Source organism: Sorex fumeus, unplaced genomic scaffold, assembly GCF_029834395.1.
Source record: "Sorex fumeus unplaced genomic scaffold, SorFum_2.1 ptg000002l, whole genome shotgun sequence".
NCBI lineage: Eukaryota > Metazoa > Chordata > Mammalia > Eulipotyphla > Soricidae > Sorex > Sorex fumeus.
The window spans coordinates 44874527-44896295 of NW_026606059.1; positions in this window are offsets into that span (position 1 = coordinate 44874527).

Consider the following 21769-nt stretch of genomic DNA (forward strand, 5'->3'; position numbering starts at 1 on the left):
TATGTAATCAACTCGGGAACCAGGGAATTGGTCTAACTTGTTAAGGATCACCAATAGTTCTAAGTACATCAGCTCAGCTCTTCTATGTCCAGGGACCCAGTTTTTTAGGCCATTCACTTACTCATTCAATGGGTCATTCAGTACTGCATCCAGATCATAGAAACTCAGTCTTTGACTAATTGGGAAATCTCCAATTAAACAAGAAAGGGCATTTTTCATTTAGTTGCTCAATAAATGCTGTTTCCTTAGGCCTTAATGGGATCTGTGACTATACCACTATGACATGCCTTAGAGATATTGAGATGATTAATTGATTATTCCTATAAGCAAGGTTGCACCAGACTACTGATAGGAATCAATAAAACAAAATAACGTTATCTCTTAACTGAATATATGCTATAGCATATACTTGGATGCTGATGTAAATATCACTGTGCCCATTTTATAGATGGTAAACCTAAGACCCAATATTGAGTGGTCCAAAATCATTTAGTGTGACGAAATTAGAAATTCAAACTGTCCTCCCGTTGTTCATCAATTTGCTCGAGTGGGCCCAGTAACATTGTGAGACTTGTTATTATGTTTGGCATATCCAATATGTCACGGGTAGCTTGCCAGGCTTTGCCGTGCAGGCAAGATACTCTTAGTAGCTTGCCAGGCTCTCTGAGAGGGGCGGAGTAATCGAACTCGGAACAGCCGTGTGCAAGGCAAACGCCCTACCCACTGTACTATCGCTCCAGCCCCTCAAAGTGGAGTATCTTTTGCTTTTCTTGAAACTCCATTTCTGTATTCAGAGGTCTTCTGCAAGGGACCCTAAGTTATTAAAGATGCCAGTGATCTACCACTGTGTGTCAAATCTCTCCAAACTTGGCAGTTAAACAACATTAATTGACTTATTTCACAATTTTTCAGTTTGAACTGAGCACAACCAGACAGACTGGTCATGCCTGGGATTACTCATGTGTTTAATAGAAATATATAGTCCAAGACAGTCTTTCTATGTCACCTTATGTTCTCTATATGACTTTTCAAAGAGATCAGTCTGAGGTGGGTGTTTTTTGTTTGTTTGTTTTGTTTTGTTTTTTAACAACAGAACAATATTTAAAAGGGCAAGACCCCATGCATAAGTGCTTATGAAGCCTCTTAGATAGAGTTTCCAGTTACCCTCATATTGCAGCAAATTCATGGTTAAGTCCAGAATTAATGTAGGAAGGTCTTATACACAGGGTAGATGCTGGAAAGCATGTATTACTTATGGCTATCATTACAGGAATCTACCACATAAACTGAGCTAGGCTTTGATGCCATGTCTTATCTTCCCACAAACCCTAAGAAATGAAGAATGTGTTCTAAGAAATGAAAAGCAAGTTAATGAGGATGCTCAGATGAGGACTAGCAATGGTTCCATGGAAAAGAAAATGATCTTAAATCACTAAAAGGAGGGAGATGAAGCTAGCCCGAAAAAGACATCTGATAGTGAGTCCGTATGGATGATGGCAGGAGTGGGGAAGTTTCATCCCACAAGCCATATAAGGCCAGTGCAATCATGTACTCTGGTCCTGGCACATGAAAGGGCAGACATATGCTTCTTGTGGGCTGTCTCTGACCCATCTGCATATTGCATGGCTCATGAATGGTGCTATAAATATCCAAATGGCTCTTGGCAGAAAAAAAGGTTTCCACCTTTAGGTTTTGTTAAGTAGTACATTTGTAGGGTCAGAGGATAATATGTCTCTAAGGAGGAATAGTAATAGAGAACATCAAAAGGAAAAACAGTTCATATCCTAATGTCCTTTAATGTGATTCTAGCACCGTGTATGAATTATGTTCTCAGAAACATCAGGAACAAGAGAAGTCAGAATATGCTTAAGATTTGAACATTAAAAATTTACTAATTTTCAATGAAATTAGTAAATCTAATTGAAAATTTGATGCTATCTACTGATGACTTTTATACTCTTAAACTCCCTCATGGGCCATAGTTTGGAGGACACTATGAATTCCATAAGTTCTATTCTATTTGAAAATAAGAGAGACAGGAAGATGTCTCTTTAAAGAGAAAGAAAGATTCACTGTGCATATTGGGAACAGAAGTGGCAGTATTGCAAAGCCAGTTGAGATATTTTGAATGACACCTGGTTTTCATTCAAAATACTGTTTTTCAAGAACAAAAGGATACAAAAAGTTCAATAATAAGTAATGCTTTCCTCACTTACTAATTGATATTTGTCAACTGTGAGGAAAACTAAAAAATAGAACTAGGACTAGAACTAGGAAAAGGTTTCAGCTGAATTGAAAACTTGGAACTTGAAGTTTCTGAGTGGGCTGAAGTTTTGGCAAAAGATATTTTCTGTCCCATGGATCTTATTGTTTGTTTTCTTCTGATTGTTGCCAATATGAAGTGCACTTGTGTTTACTCCTCAGTTAGAACTCAGATGTCTTTAGAAAATTTGAATACAAGGTACTGCTGGGCCATTAACAATAATAGGTAGGAAAATAATAATAGTTTGCAGGTCTGCAGCACCACATGATTAACAAAGCATCACCACACTTTATCTTATTAGGGTTATGCAACAACTCTGCGAAGGCACAGGATTAGCAAGATTACCCCCACTTTATAGTTGACTAGACTTTTTCCAGAACCCGTGCTCAGTAAATGTACCCCCTGTAATCTGGTTGGACAAGCCAGAATCTATTCATTCTCTCTGCTACCTCTACCCCTCTCACTAACCCACCATTCAAGCCCTGAGATTTTTATCTTGAAGTTTTCTCCCATCTGTTTACTCTGCTTTACTTCTTCATTCATCATCATGGGGAAACCACAATCAGCTCATCTTTGGGCAATGCAATTCTCTTTTCACCTGACTTAAAGATTGTCCCCCTCCTAGATAATCTCCATAAAGCAGCAGATAAACCATTTCCAGAGGCAACCTTCAATAGGATTACCATGGTGCAAGGATTGGGGTGGAGGGAAGTTATAACAGGGTGGAGGATAGTGGAACAGTGGTGAAGGGAAGTGGACATTGGTAGAGGGTGTGGTGCTAGACTTTTTTATGCATGAAATCCTTCCATTAATAGTATTGTAACTTACAGTGCTTAAAATAAAATTATTTTATTTTAAATTTTATTTTATTTTATAAAGTTGTTCACAATAATTTATTACATTTATTATTCAAACACCAATCTCACCACTATTGCACCTTCCCACCATCATATTTTGAATGTTTCCACCCCAAACCCCAAACCATTCCCCCCAAAAAAATAATCAAAACAATTAATTTTGTATTGCTGATTATGGGCCATGCGACATCTTATTATCTCATTCTTACTTTGGACAAAATGGCAGGCTACCGAATGTAACCTGCCCACACGGCAGAGTCTGGCAAACTCCCCCTGGCATACCCAATATGCCAAATACCAGTAACAATGATGGGTCTCATTCTCCTAACCCTGAAAGAGCCTTTAATATGGCACTTTTTAAAAAATCTCAGGGCTAGGATGAAGGAAACGTTACTGGGGCCTGCTCGAGGCAATCTATGAACAACAGAATGGTCACAGTCGTGATCATGATTGCTGATTATGAATAATCTGTTAAAAATTATCCAATAAAGTTTCCTTAGCAGAAAGTGTGTGAAGATTTTTGTATTTCATTCTGGAGCTATTAAACCCCTATATATGAGATTACAAACATGTTTGTTAAACCCAATTAAATGTTGTGTGCTACTCTTGGTACATCAGTGGGGTAGAGTATGAAGCCTCTCCGGGAATTCTAGAATTTAGAATACGATTCACTGTATCACTGTCATCCTGTTCATTGATTTCCTCAAGCAGGCACCAGTAACATCTCTTCATCCTAGCACTGAGATTTTCGAAAGTGCCACGTTCGAGGCTCTTTCAGGGTCAGGAGAATGAGACCCATCATTGTTACTGGTTTGTGTCATATTGAATACTCCACAGGGAGTTTGCCAGACTCTGCCATATGGGCAGGATACTTTTGGTAGCCTGCCAGGTTCTCCAGAGTAAGAACTAGATAATAAGATGCCCCACTTCTGGGAGCTGGTTTTTATAGTCTCTGGGTCTTGACTGTTGATGGAATTACACGGTGCTGGGGACAGTGGGTGGGTATAATGCCTACATACTGAAGATGTGGGATCTGGGTGGAGGAGGCCTAGTCCCAATCTGAGTAGGTTTTGAGATCTATGCCCTGGGTCCTGCACACCTGGGTTCTTCTGCCACTTCCTTCATGCGTGAGGCTCGTGCGAACGTGTGGAGAGTTGTCTTAAGCAAGGCTGTGGCTGGAACTGGAGGTCTTCAGCTGCCAGGGCTCTGCTCAGGGTGGGGAGGGAAACTCAACCCATCCTCCTCATGGAGCCCCAGTGAGGACAGGCGCGGAGACAGGATATTACACGATTATATAGCAGATTCACTTATGGGTGAGGCCTATATTGCTCTCTTCTGGGAGCTTTATTTCTATGTCTCTGGATCACGGCCGTTGATGGGATTATATGGTGCGAGGGGCAGTTTGTGGGTGTGACTGCCAAGCTCCTGGTAAACTTGGGAGATGGGGGCGGGCAGTTTAGGGGGAGGAAGACACATTCCTGCTCCAGATTTCAGTCACGGGTCCCACATACCTGGGTTTTTCTGCAGGTTCACTCATGGGTGAGGCTTGTCCGAGCCTGTTGAGAGCAGCTGTGAGCATGATGACGATAGAGTTCTGAAGATTTTCGGCTACTAGGGCTCTGTAATAGTGGGAAGGGAAACTCACCTGTCCCCCTCGAGTCACCCTGGTGAAGATGGCCTGGCTTCTAGTGTTCTATTTTGCTCTCTTTAGGGAGTTGACCCTTATTTATTTAGTCTGATTATTTAAATATCTTAAGTGGTTTCTCATACTTAGGATCTATGCAAATGTTTAGCTTGGCATACAATTAGTATGGGGAGTAGCTCCATTTTCCTTCTGTATATTGTTCTCAATTCTTTTCTTTACTCTCTTTACTCAAGTCATCCTGATCCAATTTCTTGTACTGCCAAGCTCTAGACTGCCATAGCTCCTTTGCACATGGTTGCCCATCTTCATGAAAGTTCTTCTCTGCCACCTTCACCTTGTCAATTCCTCCTTCTCCTACAGATCTCAGAACAGTTATCACTTTCTTACAAAAGTATCCCGAGAGTCTTGAAACATTTGCAGCACGTTGGTCATCTTTTATTTCCTTAGACTTTTGAGTCCCTTCTCACCTAGGTTTCTTAGTACTAACTCTATTTGGTTGAAGCTCCATAAGACTTTCTCAGTGACTGATACCCCAGACTAATCACATATTGCTGATGCAAACATTAATTTCACATAGTAACTGTATGAATAATATTTACTCTCTTCATTAGACTGCAAAATCTGTGAGGTCAAGGTTAAGATGTTTTAAACTCTATACAGTACAGAGAGATTTACTAAATACTGACAATGATAAAATCAATTGAGAGATGTATGGGTAGATAAATAAATGAGAAATTTGAAGGTTGTGAAAGTTATATTACAATGAGAAGATGTTTCAGGAACCTTCCTGTCCCTCATATAAGTTTTCCTTCTGTGTTCTCAGGTTCCACAGAAGCTTGGATCTTGATTTTATTTTTGGACAACTATCCTTATCCTCTTTAATATAGATCCCATCAAATTCAGACTTTTCTTTTTCATTACATTTCAAAATAGAACAATTTTTTAGTCTTTGAAGCCTTACTTACACCTTCTTCATACTTAACTGAGGAGACAAGGACATTCATGTGAAAGGATAGCACAAGTCAGAGCAACAGTGGATAACTTGTGAGGATTTTGGAGAAATTAGAATACTTTATACAACTTTTCAAATCAATTTATGGAGCAACTACTTGTGTTCTGTCCTAGAAGATGAAGCACTAATTCAATGATTGCAGATTATCAGAGTAAGACTAAGAGCTCTCTTCCTCAGAGTTTTGCCCTTGGGACGTTTTTCCTTGCATTAGTTGTTTCCAGGAGTCATTGTTTGAAACCTGGCCTTCCAAATAGCTTCTAAGTGGGGTTTGTTGATGACTGGCACTTCATTATCCAAGGCTTCATCAACAGTGGCTTCTCTTTGTACATTTACATTTGTTTTTCCAATCCATTATCTTCTGATTCTGCTTGTTCCTCGCCACAACTATTTGTAACACGTGGTCATCTTTTATTTCCTTAGACTTTTGAGTCCCTTCTCACCTAGGTTTCTTGGTACTGACTCTATTTCCCTTCTGAACATTGTTTATCACCTGAATGACCCTTTCTTGTTTAGATATGTCCTAAGCATCATCATCACAGAAATACTCATTCTGTTCATCTCATCTAATTAATCCGGATCATTCCATGCCATCAGGCTTTTGATTCTAGACACTAAGCATTGACAGTCTTTTCAGGAAAAAAAATCTTGCTGTTGTCTCTCCTTCTATATTTATTCTTAGACAGACACACACACACTCACACACACACACACACACTCTCACCACAGCATTTGACTACTTCCTGCTGTATTTTTGTTGTAAATGGTTACAACATAGACCCCATTGCCCCAAATCTAAAGTATTTAAATCATTTGGTTTGTCACAGAAATTTTCCATCTCCTGCTTTCCATTGTTCATGTCACAAACTTACTTTCTTTTCCCTCCTATTTAGCTATTAGTTTCACCGTCTCTCTTCACCGATTATTAATCTCTTCTTTAAACACTTCTGTTTTATTGCTTTTTTCCCCACTATTTCTCTATACCCATTTTAAAGGCACAGTGTAGGTGCCCGGAAATATTTATACAATAAAAAATAGGTGGTTTGAAATGCAATCATAGTTAGAATTTTGGCTCTGCTTATTCTTCCAATGTGAAAGTGTTGAATTACTCTATTTTTTTTAAAATTTTTTATTGAATCACCATGAGATACAGCTACAGACTTACAAACTTTCGTGATTATGTTTCAATCACACAAAGATAGAGTACCCATCATCCCTCCACCAGTGCCCACTCTCCACGACCAATGTTCCCAGTATCCCTCCTGCCACCCTCCCATTCCCTGCCCACCTCTATGGCAGGCACATTCCCTCTTACTCTCTGTATTATTCTATTGAACACAACTCTTCACCCTCTTTGGAGCCTCTTGTCATGTGACATGGCAGCATCTACCACCAAAGTAAATAGATTGTATTTCCACAGTCCTTGGTTTAAATTAGTCATAGGACTTTTCTTTGACTAAAATTAGATGTGAGTAAGTATGTGGCAGCCCCAAATCTAGGCTCTTTGTCTCTATCATTATCATGAACAGAGTATGCTCTGTCTAGTCCTTTGTATTTGGAAGAGAATGATAGGAGCAGGGAATATAACCAACCATCCCAGCTAAACTCAGTCTACACTGACTGACTCATCACTAAATGAACGTTTTCTGTTGCATGTCACTGATTTCTCAGGGTGGGGGTTATGTATTACAATTGTTGCAATTAAATGATATAGTATAGTCAGACAATTTATGTCTACTCTTCAAGCATCCATTTTCTCCTCTGATAAGTGGAGAATATAATAATTACTGTCCTGAACTTTTCATCAGGTATAAAAGCCACTCCAGAAATGATGACACACTAGGAACATGTGAGCCCTTGTTGTTATTAATTAGAAAGCAAGTCAATTTGTTATAAGTACCTAAATTGAGTATAATCAAGTAATGGGTTGGGGAGTACTGGAAGTAAGTCAGGCACTCTGACCTTTTTTTGACAAGAAATGAAATTGTGGCTTCTGTCCTGAACTTGAGCCTATTTTGTTCCGTGCATACCAGAGAAATTGAGATTGGCTGGTCTGTCAGGAACCCAGTCTGGGCATTTCAACATAAAGAAATAGAATAATAATGGCACCCAAAAGTTAGGAGGAAGTGCCGTGACTATGAGAGGCAGGGACTTTTCCCAGAGTTCTGTCTTACCTGTGACAACTCACACTTAACTAATTGAATTGAGAAGCAAACAAACAAGGCTTCAAAATTTGATAAATTCATCAGCAAGGCTATATAAAACTCACATCATTAATGAGATGACCTGAAAAGGTCAGAAAAAAGGCTTTTTTAAAGTTATTGATACTGTGCTTTTACTTTATATAGTTTTATTTATTTTTGTAGTTGATGGGCAGAGCTTTGATCAGATGCCAGTAGGTAGGAAAAGAAGCTTCTTCACTATAGGGGCCAGACTTCAGCCCCTAAAACAAATGGATAAGGCATCCAGAAATTGCTAGTGGATCTGGTACCGAATGAAACATAGTTAAGATGATCAAACTGATATCCCAGGGTACCCAGAGAGCTTTTAATCCAAGAATGCCTTGTAATGGGATTACTTCCAATTAGTGATCTTGACCAGTCATTAAGATTTCATCTCTAAAAAAAGACAGCTGGAAACAGGGGCAATGAGGTCTGGGACTCCCAAACTGTTATTATAACTTCAAATTCCATTAAAGGCTGTCCTCTCCACCTAACTTCTCTGCAGCACTGCATTCTGAACAGTTTCTGAAGCCTTTCATAGCCTCCAAAGAATCTCAGAAATCCCATTTGAGAAAAAGCCAATTTGAAAAAAAAAGAAAAGAAAAAGAAAAAGAAAGAAAATTGCTTAAAATAATCAGCAGGCTGGGCAGGTAAGGGACTGTCTGAGAACCTTTGTGGGTCCCTTGGCCCCCATCCATGGTGAGGCCACCACTTAGCAAGGCCCGGAGGCAGTGTTACAGGGCAAGTGAGAGTCAAGGGGGGAGTTCTGCTTGTAGGCTTTCAACTCAACTCCCAGGCCTGCCATTAAATATGGCAGGCTTAGCATTTCTCACTTCAAATGAGCCTGGAAGAGTCCCTGGAGCCTCTCCGTGCCCCCTCTTACCCTCCTCACTCATTGCTTTTAAATTGATGAATGAGACAAGGTCAGCAATTCTCAACTTTTTGACAGAGTCCTATTTACCTTGCAGAAAATTAGAATGGTATGTAAGAGACCTCAGGGCAGCAAGTCACCCAGATCTGCTGCTTTTCTCGTTCTGTTAGGCACCTGATGCGTGAAGCTAGATTGTGAGGGTTGAGTTTCACCAGGAACCGAATCTCTGAAATGGATTGCTGTGATCTAGAGCAGAATCTACAGAACATAGAACTGACCCTGTCTGTTCATGTTTTTTTTTAATTTTTTTTATTAGTGAAACACTATGAGGTACAGTTGTAGATTTACAATTTTTTGTGCTTGGGTTTGATTATGCAATGATCAGATACCCATCCCTCCACCAGTGCCCATTTTCCACCACCATGGATAATATCCCCCCCCACCCCCATCCCCCCATCCCCCCCTGCCTCTGTGGCAGGGTATTCCCTTTTGTTCTCTCTCTCCTTTTGGGTGTTGTGGTCTGCAAAAGAGGCATTGAGTGGCAAACATGTTCAGTCCATAGTCCACTTTCGACATGCATCTCCCCTCCTGGGAGGATCCTCCAAACACCCTTTATTTGGTGTTCCCTTCTCTATCTGAGCTGCCCTTTCCTCTAGAATGCCCGACTGGCCACTAAGCTATGGAGTAATCCTCCTGGTGCTGATCTCAGCTATTCTTGGGTATTAATCTCATATTTTGTTACTTTATGTCCCCCAGATGAATGCAGTCTATCCCTCTCTTTCTGACTCATTTCGCTTAGCATGATACTTTCCATGTTGTACCACTTGTATGTAAATTTCATGACTTCATCTTTTCTAACAGCTACATAGTACTCCATTGTGTAGATGTACCAAAGTTTCTTTAACCAGTCATCTGTTCTTGGGCATTCAGGTTTCTTCCAGTTTCTGGCTATTGTAAAGAGTGCTGCAATGAACAAACAAGTGCAGATGTCACTTCGGCTACACATTTTTGCCTCTCTGGGATATATTCCCAGGAGTGGTATCGCTGGGTCAAATGGGAGCTCAATTTCTAATTTTCTACAGTTCTACAGAACATAGAACTGACCCTGTCTGTTCATGTTTTGATAGCAAATCCCGTCTTTAGCCTTTCAGAATCTTCCAATGGCTCCTCCTCCAGTTCTGGTTAGAAACCTTGTATCTGAACCTCCAGTGCATCCCAGGTGCTTCTTTCATAGAGGCAACTGTACTTCAAAATCAGTCTGTTCACTTGTTAGCCTGCCCATTCTCATCCCTGCCCCAAGATTGCACTGCTCAAGGTCAAAGGGAGGTGTCTTTTCTGTCTTGTTCTGCAGCCTGGTTCCATGCCAGGAAGGGGCAAAGTGAATGCCGGTTGGTTTCTGCAGTATAATGGGATGCTCACAGAATTGGTGGAGTACTACACTGAATTCATAGTTTTGCACCATCATTTATTGGATGGATAACCTTGTATGAGCTACTTAGTAATGCACTGTAGCACTGTAGCACTATCCTCCCATTGTTCATCGATTTTCTCAAGAGGGCACCAGTAACGTCTCCATTGTGAGATTTGTTATTGTTTTTGGCATATCGAATACCTCACATCAGGGATAGCTTGCCAGGCTTTGCCCTGCGGACAGAATACTCTTGGTAGCTTGCTGAGCTCTCCAAGAGGGAGGGAGGAATCACACCCAGGTCAGCCACATGGAAGGCAAACTCCCTACCCGCCATGCTATCTCTATTGCTCCGACCCATTTACATATGAAAGAAAATTAAATAAATACATAAATAAATAAAATTAAATAAAATACTTAACAACAGCCATTTCCCTTATTCTTCTTCACACTGTCCCTATTCTTTTTTAGCTACACAGAAGGGGAACCAGCAAGGGAGTGGGAGTCCCTTTTTGGTAAAAGGACCCAACAGAAGGCTGCCTCCCAGTCAATAGTTCTCAGAATTGCAAATGAGCCAATCCAATGGAGACAAAGGGGGCATCTGTTGTTCTATCCAGACTTAACTACTTCAACCAAACAGGTCATTCCACATAGCTGAAGCAAGAACTGAACTGAAAAAAAAAATTGTAAAAGAACTAGGGAAGGGAGGAGGGATGATTAACTTTAAATATGAAAGGGGGAGGGACAGGGGAGTTAGCTCAGAGGGCAGCAGCAGCAAGCTTTCACTGCTGGGAACACCCCTGGTGCCCCACAGAAAGACAGATGAAGGGGAATGGGAGCGCCTGAAGTACTTGGCAATATGGTCTTCATTTTGGCTATTACTACATATAGTAGAGATAATATCAAACTCTGAGAGGTGTTAATATGAGGAGAAAAGGACTTAATATATGCGTCCCTCTTAGTAGAGAAGTGAGTGAGAGTAAAAGTTCAACAAACGGTTTTAAAGCACTCAATGTGATATTCATACCAACAGTATCTCTTTATTGTATTTCATTTTACCTAGTAGGTAATTAACAATTTGATAACAAGGATAACTGGAGAAGCTTGTTTGAGAACAAATACAGCTGACTGTTAATAAGCATAAGACACACCTGGTAGCAAAAACAATGCTTGTATGTCTCCCTGACTCCTCCGACTGTTAGTACACAGTGGGCTTCAGCTAGTAGGAGTTATAGAAAAGGGTGTGTTATAATACATAGAAAAAAGAGTGATTAGTACTTGTCTCATTAGGACTAAGTATTATTCTTAATGCTATTGGTATTACGGTCATTGTTACGGCTATCACTATTATCATCATCATTCCCATTAATTACTTTCAATATCATTTCAGATATATTAGAAGATCTGACCAAGAAATAGGCTTTTTTTAGCAGATTTATTCATTTATCATTTTAATATAATATATAAATATGCATAAATATATATGAATATATATGTGTATATCTGTAAAGAATCCAAAACAGACTTACAAAAAAAGGAGATGGTTTAAATATGTAATGTATGAATAGTTTAGCATGCACAATGACAAAACAATGAAATAATGAATTGCAATGAACAGTTATAGAATTTATTCCAAGACTCTAATTTGAAGTGCACAACAGGTCCTGATGAGTTTTAAATTTTGTTTGAAATAATTGACTACTGTCAGTTTTGTTAAGACCAAAGAAAGTTCAAAACATTCATTTAGACAGACTATATCTAATTTTTCATTTGTGAATTTGCTACTGAACCAGATGTCCACCCTTACCTTCTCTCTCTTTTTTTCTCTCTCTCTCTCTCCCTCTCCCTCTCTCTCTGTCTCTCTCCCTCTTCCTCATCACCCACTACCTCTTTCATTCTCTCAATTTCAGTAGGTTTTTTGGGTGGGGTAGACACATTAGTTCTCAGGACTTGCTCCCACCTCTACAATCAAGGATCATTGTTGGTGGGGCTTGGGTTACCAAATGCAATGCCAAGATCAGACCTGAGTCAGCTGATTCAAGGCAAGCACCTTATCCCCCTGAATTATCTCTCTACATGCCCATCACTGCTTTTGTGATTTGTATGTTCTATCTTTTTATCTCTTTCTCTTTTTGTTAGTTGATATTCTATTACACACATAGACACACACACACACACACACACATACACACACACACACACACACATACACACACACACACACACACACACACCAGTTATGGTTCTACCTGGCTCCATCTCTGTCATAAGAGACCAACCTTGCTTTAATATTAAACACAGCAAGCCCAGATATAAGTAGTTCCCTTTTCAAGAAATCAAATTAAACTTTCATGAAGCCTCATAAGTTCTTTTGTGTGGTTTTCTCCTCGGCTTCCCTAAGAAGCCAACCAACATCTCAATTCTATTAGTCCTTTCCTTAGCTTTAAGTAGGGACAGTCAAGTGCTGCATTTGTAGTGTCTTCTCTCTCTTTACTTAGGCACCATGATTTACAGCGATGTTAATAATAGCATTTAAGACATAAAGTGTTCCAATTCCTGTCCTATCACCATTGTCAGCATTCCTCCCACCTCCTTACCAGATACATTTTGGGGGGCTTGTTTACAGTATCATTGGCTCTACTGGCCTCAATTATAGAAATGTTGGTGAAGAAGGAGAGAAATTAATAAAGGAAGTGAGAAGAAGGAGACTGGATATAACTTAGGTCTGGGTAGAGACCTTGGCCATATTGTTGGTGTAAAAGAGAGTTATCTATGTACATTAAAGCCACTGTTTACTTTATGCTCCAGTCCTGAGCGAGCAATGTGCTGAAGTGTTGTTTGCAAAGATATGTTTAATGGTTTTCACCAGAGCTTTCTTCTCAACCAATTTTACTTGCGTGGAATGCTCTTAATCCTTGATGCTGGCTTTCTTTGCATTGACTGACTTCCCTTGCAGAGCTCTCTTTGGGGAGCAAAGTAGCTTGTTATAAACCCAAACATATGGGCTAAATTCTTCCCTCAGTTTCTAACACTCTGTGTATTTTTTCCCCATTGTGAAATATGAGGGACTGGCATTGATGTTTTTATTGCCTAAAAATACCTCCCCCTACTTGTAGCTTCCCTCCTTCCCTCTGCTCCATGGCACTGATATATGTTGTTGGTCAGAAAATGTCATTGAGAAACATCAGGGAAGAAAATGACAAGTGTTCACTATTCAGTATTGCAAAATATACTATGATAGAATAAAAGTAAAATAATTGCCAATATCTCAAAGTTGGACAAACAACTAAAATTTAAACCTGTTCAGATGGTAGCAGTGACCCATGAATGAAAAAATGGTTTAAACAGCAAAAGTCTAACAACAAATGTTAGAGGACATATTAGAGAGGAATTGAGTCTCATCAAAAGTATGAATTTTGGATGAATAGCTTTGGGCTATTGGATCTATAGAAAATATTGCAAGATCTGTAGATTCTAGAATCCAGGCAGAAAAAAAACACAGTCACAGTGAACAGATCATCTATTTACAAGAAGGGGGTAAGGATATTTATATTTTATTATTTTACAAACGGGTGAAGTAAAAATGGTTAAAGCAAGAGATAGTGGCTGGATAACCCACATATTTAGAAGACAGAGATTGAATCCCACACAAAAATAAAAATAAAAATTTTTGACCCAATGATTGAAATAGAGATAACTTCTTTGGCTATACTTTAATAGGAACTTTACTGATTTCCCAGTGAGAAAGAGCTGAAATTAGATGACTAGAACTCATGTGTATGTGTGTGTATATGACAACACTTTAATTAATCTGTCCTTATAAATTAATATTTTCATGTCATCTAATTAGTATATCCACTTGAAAACATTACTAATAATGCAAAGATTAAATATTTCTTAAGGATCTTAAAATGCTATATAATCTTTGTTTCAGAAATCCTGTTGATAACAACCCAACTTTGGGAAATGATCTATGCTATGGATCCCATATTTCTTCATAAATATTCTCAAAAAAGTTTTATAAATAAAAACTGGACATGTTCTAATTTTTCAACAGTACAGGAACTTAGAGACTTTGTGTCTTTGGAGAGGTTTTCACAAAAAATATTTAAGAAAACAATATGAAGATATACTATATAACATTAAGTGGGGGAAAACACTACTGAAAAATAGTCTCAGAAGTTAGTCTGCATGAAGTATGGAAATTGATTTGCAAATTGCAAAGCCCCCTGCACATGTCACAACACTTCTGTGATTTGTACTTGCATGTACTTGCAGGTCACTTGCATGCCTCAGAAGAGTGAAATATCATGCGAAGAAAGTCACAAAGAGCAGCAGAAGAACTGAGTTCCAAGCTGTGCTCATTCATCTGGGTTCTTTCTGGAGCTGACTCTGTGCTTCAAGGAGCCCTAATAAAGAATATAATCTAGACAAAGACAATATTGCTAGGTGGATCTGACTGTGGTTAAATATACACATGAGGCCATGGGATAAATATTTCATGGAAACTGAATGGTGTCTCAACAAGAAAGAAGTTTCTGTAGAAATTGGAGCTAAATTATTGGCAAAAAGTTCACAGCACAAGAACAAAGAAACTCAAAAGTCAAAAGTTAGACTGTGCAGAATTAATTATTGTTTCTAATTTTCTTAAATACCATGAACCCCCACCTATATACTAACAATGTTATGACATCATCCAGAACAATATGACATACAATATATATCACTTTTGAAAGAGTTTATATATGAATGAATGTGTATTCTAATTAGGAACTGTGGCTAGACCCATAGTTTGTAGTGTGAATCCATAGTTTTCCTATGAAATGAATTTGCCTTGTATCAGAATAAGAGCAATGATTAGACTCACTGTGTTCTATGCACATTTGTATCCATTTTTTAAAAATTGAATCACCATGAGATACAGGTACAAAGCTTTCATATTTGAGTTTCAGTCATACAATGATCAACCACCCATTCCTTCACCAGTGCACGTTCTCCACCGTCAATGTCCCCGTTATGTGCCCCCGTTTCCAGCCCTCCCTCTGCCTCATGACAGACAATTTCCCCCATAATCTCACTCTAGTTTTAAGCATTATGGTCTGAAATACAGATACTGAGAGGTTATCATGTTTGGTCCTTGTATCTTTGCTGCCAGAACACACAGTTAAATTTAGAACCCAAGCTGAGATTCCAAGCATTTCACTTTGTATATATTAAAAGTTACAATAAATGTTTTAAATGACGTTGACTTTTGTTCATTATTATAAGATTGTTTGTGGAGGTAACAGTAACTGCCTTCTGTTATTGTTGAGGGGGTTGGTTTTTTTTACTTATTTATTAAGTAACAGAGATAGACCCTTACAAAGCTGTTCATGATTAGATTTCAGTCATACAGTGTTCCAACACCTATCCCTCCACCAGTGTACATTTCCCAGCACAAGCACCAGCACCAGAGTCTCCAGGTTCCCTCCATCACTCTCAACCCCTGACTCCTTGCCTGAAGGTTGAAAGTTTTTGTTAGGGAATAAAACTTGAGCTAGGTTAGTCCATCTTAGTCTCTTCTCTTAAGCATATTTATAATCCCTCTTTTTCTTGCAAGCTTTGCCATTGTGTACTTATTTTTATGGAACAAGCAGCCTCAACATGTTTATTATATAGGTGTATGTTTCAAAAATACACCTCATTCTTACTTTGGACAAACTTGCAGGCTGTCGAATGTAGCCTGCCCACAGGGCAGAGTCTGGCAAACTCCCCGTGGCCTACCAAATATGCCAAATACCAGTAACAATGATGGGTCTCATTCTCCTAAAGAGCCCTGAATATAATCTCAGGGCTAGGATGAAAGAGACGTTACTGGGGCCTGCTCGAGGCAATCGACGATTAACAGGATGATGGAATGGAATGTTTCAAAATGAATGAAGAAAAAATGGAGGGATGAGGGATGGAGGAATGGAACGTATGAAGGAGGGAACGAAAAAGAAGGAAGTAAAAAGAGCAGGAAGGGGGAATGGAGGAAGGAAGAAAGGGAGGAAGGAAGGAGGGAGGGAGGGAGGGAGGGAGGGAGGGAGGGAGGGAGGAAAGAAGGGAGGAAGGAAGGGAGGAAGGAAGGAAGAAAGGGAGGGAGGAAGAGAGGGAGGGAGAAAGGGAGGAAAGAAGAAAGGGAGGGAGTGAGGAAGAGAGAAAGGAAGGATGGAAGGAAGGAAGGAAGGAAGGAAGGAAGGAAGGAAGGAAGGAAGGAAGGAAGGAAGGAAGGGGAGGGAGGGAGGGAGGGAGGGAGGGAGGGAGGGAGGGAGGTAGTCTGTATCTTGGATGCTGTACCTAGTCTGTAGCTAATCTGAATGCTTCTAAATCTATAATTTAGAACCCTTATTTGTCCTGCCTCATTTGGGTCTTAGTCTTATCATTTTTGATGAATAAAACCAGACTACCTTATGAGAATTTCTCTGTATAATAACCTGAATATGCAGTTAGCATGGCAATTAGTTTTATTATGATATATCAATACTTTTGTAATGTAATATATACTTATTAAAGATGCTTACCCATATTTATTTAAAATTTTTTAGAAAACCCCAGAAAGGCAGCATAGTGGCAATAATAATCGCTGTCATTTACAGTTTATTAAGAGCCAGGCAATTTTCAGAGATTTTTATGTCCATAATCTCATTTCCCAAATAAACCAGAAAGGTATCTATGGTAATCTCATTACTGAAAGAGAAGAAAAGATTTGTCTATAGTAATAAACTTACCAAAGTTGTAGATCTGATTTTTATTTGTTTTAGGGCTACACTTGGCAGTGCTACTGTATGCTCCTGACTCTGGACTGAGGGATTACTTCTGGCAGGGCTTGAGGGATCATATGTGGTTGCAGCCCAGGTCAGGAGCATGCAAAGCAAGGGCCTTACTCACGATCCTTTCTCTCTGACCCTTGATGTTGAGCTCCAGGCTACTAAACCCTGATGGGTCACTCCATCTTTCTTACCAGTGTGTTTTCTTTTTTTTCTCCTGCATCTGGAAGGCTAAATATGGGAATATATTTTTTTCCCTTTTAACACACCTTTGTCTCACATTAAAGAAAATTCATTAAGAATGGTAAAAGACTAAGACCCAAATGAGACAGGACAAATAAGGGTCCTAAGTTATAGATTTAAAAGCACCCAGAGTTCATAATCACTTTGTCCCCATTTCTCCCTTGAACATGAGTCTAGTTGTCAAAAAAGAGGTGAAAGGTTACCCTATTGTTAATTCAACAATGTTCAGTCTTTTTGATAGGGACAGACACACTAGGACTTTGTATTCAGGCTGATCTCTGTGTCCACTAATTAGCTGACCTCATCTTGGCTACACAGTCCTCTGAGACTTGGTCTCCTTTGTGTGAAAAGGAAGGTGAAATGAAAGAAAAATATCTAAAAACCAGAGCAACAATAGGTGACTAGAGAATTCTATTTTCTTTGTATTTAAACAAGCTCTGATTTATTTCAGAGATTTTAATAATATTCTTCTTTTTAATGGGGAGGAGATTTAAGTCCACATCTGTGGCGATCAGGGCTTACCTTTGCCTCTGTGTTTAGGGATCACTCCTGGCAGTGCTCAGGGCCCCGAACTGGGATCAACAGTGAGCAAGGCCGGCAACTAACCCCTGTACATCTCTTTTGGCACCTCATTAATTTCTGATTAAATGTATTTAAATATAATATATCCATTGTTGAATGAAGTATATTTTTAAATGTCTGTTTTTCTTGTGACTTTGTTTTATTTGAATTAATTTTATTATTACTAGTGTAATATGGTTTGTAATAGGGTTAATGCTGATGTTTATGCTTTTGGTAGACAAAGTTGATGCGCCACTATTATCTAAAGTACCAGAAACCTTCTACCACTAACTATATGCCACTTTTTTTTTTGTGCATCCCTCCCTCCCCCAGTCCTCTACTTGGGAAATTCAGTTCTGTTGTTAAAGAAGAGGAGTTTGTTTTCTTCCAGTCATTTTTACTCCCTTGCTTTGTTTCTTTATGTATCACATAGAAGTTAGATCATCTAGCAAATAGTCCTTCTATTTCTGGTTAATTTACTGTAGTCTGGTACCTTCTATTTCTATTCAAGTTGTATGGAAAGGGAAATATTTGATCTTTTGTTTTATCTCAGTTGTATTCCATTAAAAATTCTCAATTATACCCATTCAGTCGTGTTTTCAACAAATAATTAGAGTTGCTGTGACCTGAGGCCAGTGCCAAGCAGTCTCTGTCCTGCTTATAATAAAATATAATATACTTAAGCATGTTATGTAAGCTTAAGTATATTGTATGACGTCTGTCTCTGAGGTCATATAATATACTTAAGCTAATATTATAAAATAGACCCAAAAGCATGCATTCATTTCAGTAACTTCACCCTCCTATAAAACAAAACAGTCAAAATGGTCAGACAAAGGGTGGAACAGGGATATGTTACTGAGAGGGAGCCTGGAAAAATATCTGAATCCAGAGACATGATCATTAAAAATGAAACAATGAGCATGGACAAACACCATGGAAAAGGAATAACAGTGGTGTTAGACTAGGTAGGGAAAGGCAAAGGGTGCTTCAGAAAGAAATGAGAATTAAGATAATGTGGCTGTAGTTTCCACAAAATAAAATCCTGCTGGCCACTGAGACAAGAGGAACGGAGTTTGGGGCTGGGACTATAGAGATGTTGGTCCTAAGTTCATTCTAAAGCTTTGGCTAGAGTTCTTGACTTCAAGCCTTATTGGAATCATCTGTAAAATGAAAGGATTGGATTACATGCTGAGTGTCAACTCTGACATCCTTCTATAGATGGAAAATATGGCAAGTCCATAGTACTATTAATGAATTAAAGATTCTTTATTGTGTACCGGCTTAGGTAAAATGGAAGTGAATTAATCTCTCCACAATAGTATAGTTGGACTTTGATCTGAAGAAACTTACCTGTCTGATTGCACATTTTAGGAGTCTTAGGACAGAAATGAGTTTTTCAGTATACATGATACCCCACATGCATTTCACATTCAAGACCTTGGAGATTGCACTCTGGGAATGATAACAAGAAAAATAGCAGACGTTGGAAACAGAACTTCTGGTACTTGTTTTCCCACAGGCTTTCAGAGAAGACTTTGGCATTTTTCTGGGTTTTTCAGGTTCCCTACAAGGACTGTGAGGACTCCCTAAGAGTGACTGAGGCACAAGGATCCTTCTGAGTGAGCAAGTTACTGGAGCACAGTTAGCTAAAGGGACCAGTTATACTGCCCCTGACCCCAGCAGCAGAGATGAGTCTAGAGAGCCCAGAGAGAACGAGAGAAAGAGAGAAGCAGCTGTCCCCAGAGAGAGCTCTGAGAGCTGAGAGGCGCCTTAGCAGTTGTTGTTAGGAGGAGTCTAGAGCTACAGCTAGAAAATCAGCTAGAACCCGTTGAACCTGTTGGGGTACAGCTGCTGCAAGGGGAGCTATTGTCCTCTGAGACAAGCCCAGAGAGTTCAGAGAGGCTGGAAGAGCAACTGGCAGTTGCCTTTACTGTCAGCTGCTATCCTGGACCTCTCAGAGCCACGGGTAAGCCCTGAGAGCTCTCTAGAGAACAAAATGGGAGCTGTAATGAGATGATTGGACTGTGACTCCAGTAAATAATTAGATTTCTACTCCTTCAGCTGGCCTCCTCCTTTGGCTGCTTTGACCTTCTCTAAGACTTGGACTCCAGGGACAGACTGTTTGCACCACAAGTGGTAAGAAGAGAGCAGAACTACAGACCCCATGAACCCATGATAAAATGACCCTTAAGGTCCTACCCACCCCAGCCCCCAAGCATGTAACTCGACAATTGGCAACAAGATGGAATTGATCCAGTCCAGGAGAACTCAGAGTATGCCTGTAACAGCTGCCTGATAACCTGTACAATCCTGGCTCTGGGATTTAACAGAGTCAGGGAAAGCGCAGTCAGAAACAAGCTGATTCTCCCATGTCCAGATTCTGCCACAACAAATGCAGCTGCAATTTAGAAAAGAATGTGAAAGAATTTTCTTAACAAAAATACTTTCTGAGCTTATAGTTGAACTAGTGATCTCTAGAGACATCAAGGACTAGGGCGGTCTGGCTAGGCTGTCTAAGGTCCCCTAGGCAGCACTCACCTGCGGGAAGAAGTGAAACAAGAACACACCTTTGAAGGACATCAATGGGCTGTGAAGCAAGGAGAGCTGAGACACTGATGTAGGTAGAATTTTCAGGCATTTAAATTTATACACATTAGATGTGTGTGACCTTCAACTTAGTTCCCCCTTTGAGTTTGTAATGAAAACTGTTTTATTCCATTTTTCTCTTCAATTAGCTGAATATGGCCAGGCCTGCTGACCCTATCATTCTAGAAGTCCATCATGTAGGGCCAGAATAAAAACCACTATGCAACCAAGCATACTCTCCTAATTTTCCCAAGGACTGGAAAAAAAAAAGTGGAAGTCACCTTAACTTTGCTTATAAAGAGACAGTTTCCCCTTCATTTGGGGGCTGGGGGGACCACACCCAGCATTGCTCAGGATTTATTCCAGGTTTTGCATTTGGAAATTATTCCTTGTGGTGCTTGGAGGACCATAAAGGATGTCGGGTCAACCATGTACAAGGAAAGTGTCCTACCCACTGTACTATCTCTCTGCCCCCCAAACCTGTGATTTTTGCTGTTTGTTTTGTTTTGTTTTGGGGGTGGGTCACACGTGGCTATATTCAGAGATTCTGGTTCTGCACTCAGGAATTACTCCTGATGGTGCTCAAAGGACCATAAGGGTTGAAGATTTAACCAGGGTCAGCTGGGTGCAAGGAAAGCACCCTAGCTTCTTACTATCTCTCTGGCTCCCCTTTCTTTGGGCTCATGTATTATCTGAATATAACGCTGCTGATGTCAATTATATGGAAGACATCATAAAGGGCCAGAAGATGTACAATAGGGGCTGGAGTAATACACAGTAGGTAGGGCATTTTCCTTGCATGCAGCTTACCCAGGTTTGATCCCCACCATCCCATATGGTCCCCTGACCAGCACCAAGAGTAATTCCTGAGTACAGAACCAGGAGTAACCCCTGAGCACCATCCAGTGTATCCCAAAAAGAAAAAAAAAAGATGGACAATATAGTTTCTGCCTTCAATGAATGGATAGAAGCAACATGCTAAATAAAATAAGTTCTAACAGTAGTCCTCTCTAAGTAAATTAGTATGGGACTCAGGCTGCCAGCATATTTTATTTTTATGATAGTAATATTTTGGTGACAAGTATTCACTACAAATGACCTTTCTTCACCATCAGTAATCAATATAATCACACAATCCAACTTGCTAGACAATAGTGGGAGTGATCCATGCCATTTTCAAATTGATCCCTTAGGGGGCGAAAGTGATAATATGGTGTGTAAGATGTTTGCCTTGTATGTGACTGACATGAGTTCAATCCCCAGAACCCTATATGTTTCTCCAGACCCATCAGAAATGATGGCTGAGCACAGAG